Consider the following 7,910-nt stretch of genomic DNA (forward strand, 5'->3'; position numbering starts at 1 on the left):
GTCTCATGGGAAGTGATGGCTCAACAGGAGTGGGATGGTCTGAAATGGTATTGGTGCTCTGGGACTGGTGCTAGCTGTTGGCTGGGTCTTTGTTGCCAGGTGGTCTCACACCTCTGAGGAAGCTAGCTCATACTTCACACAGACATCAGTAGCAGAAGGAGCTAGCATGGGTGTTGTTAGCACCCTGAGAGCATGCCTTCAAAGTCCCCCAGACTCTGTTTGCTACTTTGTATTTGTTCAAACAAGTCACAGGCCAACACAGACTCAAGGGGGGAGATGGAAGTTGTCCCTCTTATTGGGAGGTGCGGCCAAGTCACACCGCAAGGATCGTTTCAGTAAGGTGGGAGGAATCACTGTGGATTCACATCTTTACAGACTGTCCACTGTAAGAGTAAATGAGGATGACAAGGTAGAAGTACTGGGGCATAATCATGTAGATCTTGCAGATTCTAGTGACTTTGTTAAGATATACTTCTTCAGGTTTTGGCCAGCTATATTAGAACATCTTCAAAAATTATTGGAAATAGATTGCCTGGGTAAATATTATGTAACTAACTAGTAGCAAGGCAGAAAACTACTGCTAATTATTACTAAATATAAAACCTATATTTATGGCGTGCCGGCATGGGGTTGAGTTCGTTTATCACTTAATTTAGAGCAGCACTGCAGGGTGAGGACACCCGTACCCAGAGAGGTTAAGTGATTTTCCCAAGATGGCACAAGTGCCAGAACTGGGGCTTCTACCAATGCCTTTCACACTGAGCCTTTCCCTGTGACCTTCTGCGGCCACTGAGATCCTGGCCATGGCCCAGAGCTATCAGGAGATGTGAAGTCAGATATTTCATCCTGGGAATACTCCCTGCTTCCTCACTTTTGGTCGGGGAGAAAGGAACTACTTAAAATAACCAGAGAGAGATTTTAGAGGAAGAGCCAGAGAAGCTGCTCCCCAGTGTTTTTACTAATATGGACTTTCTTGGTCTTGAGGAAGTACTTTGTTTCAAAAATAGCTGGTGCTTTTCCAAGGGGAGACTTGGAGCCGTTAGCCATTCACCTCATGCCTAAGATGCGTTGCTCTGAAGGCGGGGAGGGTGGGCCACTATCCCAGAGCCTGGAGGAGGCAGGAGGTCCACTGGCCTCTGGAACTGCCAGGACAGGGTTTCCTCATTCCTGCTGGTGCCCAGATATTTATGCCTGGGGGGATAGAGGACAAACAGCCCAGCAGGAAGGGAGGGTTTTCCCCTCTTCTTTTCCTTAAATTGGAAATGTTAGTGTTGAGCAGGCATCTGAAAACACAGCCAGGGTGACTGCACAAGTTGGTTAAGGATAAAGATTTGTCCTAAGAACAGATTTTAAGCTTGATTTATTGGAATTCACTAGCATTTATAATCAAAGACTCTTGTTTTAACAGGTAAAAAGTTGGAGGTAGAGGAGGGACACCAGAAAAACTCCAGTGAAAAATCTATACCTTGTTTTTTAGAATGAGTTAAAATTATTAAATACTTACTATATACTAAACATTGTTCTTAGCATTTTATGTATATTAAAGCATCTAACCTCATGGAACCTAATGGGTAGGCAATATTATTTTTTTCTGTTCTACATGGAGGAAACTGAGGCTCAGAGTGAAAAGTTGCTTATTTTGGAAGGCAAAGGGTGGAGTCCCACTTCAGAGGGGCTTCAGTTTCCTTTCCAAATGGACTGATTGTTTATGTGTTTCCTGTATGTGCATGTGTGTGTATGCTTGCCTATGCATATGTGTGTATGTGTGTGCACATGTGTGTGATGTTTTTGGCAGGCACGCATCCACCTGCATAACTCCCGTCAAAATTTAACTACTTTTTCCATCCTCGGGGGCCATTTGTCCTTTGACGCTAATGCTCCATTTATCACTTGCCATTTCTTATCAGCCCACAGTCCCTGGAAAGCTATTTCCCTTGGAAGATGGATGTGGATGCTGCTTTTTGGGTAAAGAGAATGTTCTGTTTCCATAGTCCTCTTTGCTGAGTTTTTTTCAGCAGACCTGGGTATGCTGTGATTTGAGCACCAGGCCCTGCTCTGAGTCTGCTTTGTAGAATGCCTTGACTTCTTGGCTCAGGGACAGATTGTTTATATTATTATGCACATTATAAAGCAGACTTCTTTCTGCAAAGAAAAGTTAAAGGTGAAGAGTAGAATCTGTGTGTCTGAGAAATAAACAGATATTTGTGCACTTGAGGACATATGAGCATACTTACTTATTTCGTGTGCTTCATCACATTTTATATTATGGTTTAGACTTATCTTACTTGGTCGCCAAGAATCATCTTTTAAAAACAGATCCAAAAATCATCTGTGTTTATAGCAAAACCTCAGCAAGTCAGACTGCTCTATTCACATAGCTTGGCTACAATTTAAGTTTGTAATCACATAAAGAGTTATTTGCTTAAAATTAATACACAAGCAGAGTTTAGGATTTACATAGAGTATATTCATGACAACATTTCTGTGTCCTTCAGAATATATATACATATAATATGCAAAATCAACATGTCCCTTACAATGTAGACTTAATTATTCATTAACATCATCCAATCTTTTTTTTGTTTATTGTTATTTATTTATGTATTTTTACGTGGTAATTATTTAGTTCTATTTAGTTACGTTATTTATTTATTCCTTTCTTTCTTTCTTTCTTTCTTTCTTTCTTTCTTTCTTTCTTTCTTTCTTTCTTTCTTCTTCCTTTTCTTTCTTCCTTTCTTTCTTCCTTTCTTTCTTTCTTTCTTTCTTTCTTTCTTTCTTTCTTTCTTTCTTTCTTTCTTTCCTTTCTTTCTTCTTCTTCTTCTTCCTTTCTTCTTCTTTTTTGAGGGAGAGACAGAGATAGGGAGTGCATGAGTGGAGTGGGGAGGGGGAGAGCGAAGAATCTTAATCAGGGTGCATGGCTCAGCTTAAAGCCCAACACGGAGTTCGATCTCACCACCCTGATATCATGACCTGAGCCCAAATCAAGAATCAGAGGCTTAACTGACTGAGCCACCCAGGTGCTCCTATTGTCCAACCTTTTAACAGCTCAAATTACTAGATGTGCAATTACTTCAAAGAACTGACACTAAGGTTATTTAAAATGCATTATAATCCAAAGTGTTTGCTATTTCAGATCTTATTCCTACCTGTTCCATGTCCCCATAGGTACCAGTTTCACTTCGAAATGCTTATCAGATTCTGTATAAATTATTTGTTCTTTATCTATCTTTCTCAATAAACCCCGAGATTACTTTCAGTTACTCAAAAAACCTAGCATAGTGCTTCCTGAAGCTTGAGACTCAGAAGGAGCCTGTGTCTTCTTGGCTCCTGGCACTTGTTCAGAATTTGCTATTCCTTCTGCCTGGGGGTAACTTCATCCTTCTATTTTCTAGAATAGATTTTATATAATTAATGTTAATTCTTCTTTCAAGTTTTGGTAGCATTCTCCATGGAAACAATCTGTGCCTAGAGATTATGTTTTTGGATTGCTTTTAGTTACAAATTAAATTTCCTGCATAGTTAAAAGGCTATTCAAATTACACACTTCATAATGGGTAAGTTTGGTACTTTGTGCTTTTCAAGGAATTGGTCCATTACATCTAAGTTGTCAAATTTATGCGTGCAGACTTGTCCATTTTACTCCTTCATTACCATTTCGATATCTGCAGGATCCATAGTAATAGCCTCTGTTTCATTCCTGGTATTGGAAATCTATGTCCTCTCCTCTCTTCTTTGAGGGGTGTGTGTGTGTGTGTGATTTGTCAGTTTTGTTGATCCTTTCAAAGAAAAAGCTTTGTATTTCATTGATTTCCTCTACTGTTTCCTCTTTTGTTGTGCTTTTCATTTCACTGTTCTTTTCTGTAACTTTCCTTCTGCTTGCTTTGTGTTTACTTTTCTAGGTTCTCGAGGCGGAAGCTTAGATCACTGACTTGAAGGTACCCCCTCTTCTAATATAAGTATTTAGTGAGGTCTGTTCCCTCTCAGAACTGCTGTGGCCATGTCCCACACCTTTTATAGGTGGTATGTTCATTTTCATTCAGGGCAATGTATGGTTTCTTTCTCCTGAGACTTCTTTGACCCACAGGGCGTTTAAAAGTGCATTGCTTGATTTCCAGGTGTTTGAGGCTATTTTTCTCCGTTTTTGATTTTTAGTTTGACTCCAATGTGGACAGCAAACACATTCCATATGACTTCAGTTTTTTTCAGGTTTGTTGCTTTTGTTTCCTGATCCAAGATACAGTCTCTCTTGATATGTCAACTCAATCCTGTTGGTGGATGGTGTTGCTGAGTTCTTCCATAGCCTTAGTGGCTTTCTGTCTAGTTGTTCGATCAAGCACATACAGAGAGGTGATGAAGTCCTCAACGACAACCACAGTGTTGCTATTTTTGTTTGCAGTGCTATCAGGTTTTGCTTCACATGTGATGCAGCCCTGTTGTTTGGTGCATACATATTTGGGATTGCTAAGTCTTCTTGGTGGCATAGCCTTTTTATCGTTCTGTACTGTTCCTCTCTGTCACCTGTCACAGCTAATTTTCTTTGCTCTGAAGTCTGGTTCATCTGATATTAATATAGCTTTTTTTAAAATTTTTATTTATTTATGATAGTCACAGAGAGAGAGAGAGAGAGAAAGAAAGGCAGAGACACAGGCAGAGGGAGAAGCAGGCTCCATGCACCAGGAGCCCGACGTGGGATTCGATCCCGGGTCTCCAGGATCGCGCCCTGGGCCCAAGGCAGGCGCCAAACCGCTGCGCCACCCAGGGATCCCCTTAATATAGCTTTTGATAGCTGCTTTCTCTTTTTTTAACATGTTGACTATAGTTAATTTTCCTAATATCATTTCAATTTAGTATACTTAGGTACCATGAACCACTCTGAAAATGATAAACTTACAATTATTAATTTTTTTTCTGACCACATTCCAACATAAGGACATCTAATTCATCCTACTTAAAGCAAGGTCTTTGCCATGTCCTGGGTTAGAGAGAGATCCTGTAGCCATGCTGGCCCAGCTCACCACTGCTAGCCATCTGATCCTATCCACTATTCTCTTCCTTTCATGGTGGGGGCCAGTTTGGGGTTTTGGTTTTTGGTTGTTTGGTTTAGTTTGTTGTTTTATAAACAGGGATTATGGTGTTTCTGAGAAGCAAAGACTTAATATTTCCTCAATTTTAGGGTGAATTCCCAGTTTTCAGAGTGAGGCAGAGTCATTAAGTAAGTTATTAATTCAACCATGCTATCCTAAATATATAGGTGTAGTTAGTAAATAATTCAGTCTAACTCCCCTGAACAAATATGACACATTAAATAATACATAAACAAAGAGATAACAAATAAGTCAAAAGCTTCAACTCAGCTGCCCTAAGTCTCAGGTCATGTGCTTAATGGATCAGTGCATATTGATTCAATATCAATACATATTAGTGAGTGTTACAGTTAATGTGCCCAGCACTGTGCCCTCTTGGCGCCTCTTTCATTTCTGTCTGGGAATTCAAGGGCTTGTATAAATGTATTTTATTTTTTACTATAATATGACCAGTAAATAGCTTTTATGATTATTGAAAGGGGGGGATAATTCATTAAATAGTAAGAAGTTCCCCTCTTCTTGCCACCGATATTCAGGTAAGAGAAACATACCAGCATAGTTAATACACATATTTCCCCAAAAAAGTCAATGGCCCCATCTTTTGTTTTAGATACTCAAGGTGTTAGGCTCTGCAGAGGAGAATTTTTTAAATTTAGTTAAGAATCAATGCATTCCTTGGGTTACCAGGATAAAGTTTCCATATAAGAATCTCTAGTCCCCTGTGCTGAGGGAAATGCAGGTGTCCCCTCAGACAGAAGACCCCCTCCCTTTTTTCCTTGTGGCTCCTCAGGTCCCCATACAGAAAGGGCAGCCCCTCAGCTACTTAGCCTTTACATCTATGATGCTACCAATAGTTTATCATAAATAGAAAGAGGCATGGAGCTTGGGCTGGATTCAGAAGGATTCCTCTTCTGGGTCTTTCCTGTCTCTTGTTTCTCAGAGCTCCTCAGGACACCAGAATTCATCAAAATAAATGGTTCCCAAATCTCTCTGGAGTCAGAATCACATCTGGAACTTTTAAGAAACGTATTTTCCCAGGTGACTTCCCAAACACATTTGTTAATCAGACTCTTCTAGGGAGACTTATGTTTCAAAAGGTCCCTGGATAATTCTGATGAGCTGAGGGAAGGTTGGGAGCAAGAGGTCTCACCTGAATTCTTTATCTTTCAGATACCTACAAACAAAACCTATAAGCAGAAACCAACTCCAGACTCCCAGGCTTGTGTTTCTTCTCCTGTGAAGCCAGCCCATAAGGGGTTAATGATCTCATCCAGAGATTTCTGCTCTGAAGAGGGGTTGGAAGTGTTTTATTTACAAGCCACAGATTAAAGATGTAAGCATGTCTTAGTTTCAAGGTCCACCACTTCATAAAGCCGTATTCTCTTTTGTGACAGAAGTAGGCAGCTCTGGAAACCATAGGTTTCCTGGGTGGCCTGGTATAAATCTGAAGCCAAGAAGTCCTCTTTAGACAGAGAGTTGGTCAGCTGCAGAGCTCAGGGTCACTCAAATAAGACCCCGGGGAGAGGAAAAGTGTGAAACATCCTGTAAGAACAGCCCTCACAGGGCTGTCGACATGAATTTTGAATTATGGCTTCCATAGCTAGCTCATTCTCAAGAGACACGAAGGCTGTTAGGTTGGTTTTTATCTCTGTCTACTACTTGGTAGAACGATCCAGGAGAAAGTTTGCTTTAAAAAGAACAAGCTGAGTTTCCCAGTCAGGGATGGAGTGAAAGCTTCTTTCTCTTTTTCTTGCTGGGCTCCGTGGAAGAGTCTCCAGAGCACAGATCCTTATCCAAGCAAGAAGAGGGTGTGTGCCATGGCCGCCCTAGCTGTTCTCAAGCGAGGCCTGTGGGCTGGGGCCAGGAGCAGGAATTCCCCACACAGACACAGAGTCTGCTGCCCGAGACAGGAGCCGCGGCTCCACAGAAAGCCACTCTGTTCCCTGCCACCAGGTAATGCTCACACAACACACACACACAGCAGTGGAAAAAGGAGTATTTGAAAGGAGTGTTTTTTTTCCCTAGAATACACAGTGCTCTTATTTCCTTAGGGGTGCAGTAAAAATTAGCAATGAATAAGTTGCCAAATGTAGCTAAGAGTCAGTAAGGATATTTATCTCCACAGGCTGGGGTTGCTGGACGGGTTGCTGGGACAAACTTTGAATCCTTCTATAAATCATAATGAAAGATTAAAATAAGAAAGCATTTGCTAAACATGCCTGCAAGGAGGCTTTTATACTGCTGTTTTTTTTTTTTTCCTTGCCAACTGCTGCTTTAGATATCACTGGGCTGTGAATCCAACAGAAAATGTGTATTTGTTTGAGGCGGGAAGCAATAAATAAATAAATAAATAAATATTTTTAAAAAGATGTACATGTGTGGAACCTTGGTTTACATAGGTTTTTGAGGTCAAAGAAAATTCAGTTGGTAAATCTAAGTGTATACATTATATTCAGTTTTAAAAAAAAGTTTAAAAAACCCAAGAGTATATCCCCAAGGCAGGTGAATTCTTAACAAAGAGCATATTGAAATGTATCGTTTGTTTTCTATTTCATTCAGATATAAACATCAGTTTTATTTAAAATCTGTAAAAAAAAAAAAAAAGTCTTCAAGCCTTCAATCATTTAAAAAAAAACACTGACCTATCCTGTGAGCACTGTTGGGCAAGGATGTACTATGAAAAGCTGTAGCTATGAGAGTGCTTGGGAGGCACATCACCCAGCCTCAATTCCCCTTTCGTGAATGAGAATACCTCCTGGTTTAGAGCAGGAGGAAGTCATCCTTCCCTGAAGTTTGGCTAAACTTCTTCCAACATCCAGCACATGG

The 7,910-nt window shown here is 40.5% G+C and overlaps 1 long non-coding RNA gene across 3 annotated transcripts in view; it reads left to right on the forward strand.

Annotated features, from left to right (window-relative positions):
* Window positions 1–7,407, forward strand: part of LOC102152773 — a 25,394-nt gene extending 17,987 nt beyond the window's left edge. For 2 of the 3 annotated variants that reach the window (XR_005380939.1, XR_005380940.1), the window contains exon 3: window positions 6,255–7,407. This is a non-coding gene — a long non-coding RNA (uncharacterized LOC102152773). The remainder of the gene's footprint in view (window positions 1–6,254) is intronic. The other variant, XR_005380941.1, reaches the window with a different exon arrangement.
* Window positions 7,408–7,910: the final 503 nt, after the last annotated feature.

This window comes from Canis lupus, chromosome 29, assembly GCF_011100685.1.
Source record: "Canis lupus familiaris isolate Mischka breed German Shepherd chromosome 29, alternate assembly UU_Cfam_GSD_1.0, whole genome shotgun sequence".
In the NCBI taxonomy this organism is placed as follows: Eukaryota; Metazoa; Chordata; class Mammalia; order Carnivora; family Canidae; genus Canis; species Canis lupus.